Here is a 602-nt window from a genome sequence, read left to right on the forward strand (position 1 = left end):
TGGGGGAAGCGCGTGCTCTGCCTGGCGGCGTTCTCGGGGCGAGCCGGGCTCCCGGAAACCAGCGCCGTTCCGGCCGGAAGCGGGCCTCCTTCGGGCGGCGTTCTCGCGGCGAGCCGGGCTCCCGGAAACCAGCGCCGTTCCGGCCGGAAGCGGGCCTCCTTCGGGCGGCGTTCTCGCGGCGAGCCGGGCTCCCGGAAACCAGCGCCGTTCCGGCCGGAAGCGGGCCTCCTTCGGGCGGCGTTCTCGCGGCGAGCCGGGCTCCCGGAAACCAGCGCCGTTCCGGCCGGAAGCGGGCCTCCTTCGGGCGGCGTTCTCGCGGCGAGCCGGGCTCCCGGAAACCAGCGCCGTCCCGGCCGGAAGCGCGCCTCCTTCGGGCGGCGTTCTCGGGGCGAGCCGGGCTCCCGGAAACCAGCGCCGTCCCGGCCGGAAGCGCGCCTCCTTCGGGCGGCGTTCTCGGGGCGAGCCGGGCTGCCGGAAACCAGCGCCGTCCCGGCCGGAAGCGCGCCTCCTTCGCGGCCGTGCGCCGCGCTGGTTTCGGAAAGCAGGCGTGGCTTGGGCGAGCGGACCGCGCAGCCGACGGTGTTTCCACAACGGCGGCGGGA

Source organism: Carlito syrichta, unplaced genomic scaffold (genome assembly GCF_000164805.1).
Source record: "Carlito syrichta isolate Samal-C Ts95f unplaced genomic scaffold, Tarsius_syrichta-2.0.1 Scaffold165621, whole genome shotgun sequence".
NCBI lineage: Eukaryota > Metazoa > Chordata > Mammalia > Primates > Tarsiidae > Carlito > Carlito syrichta.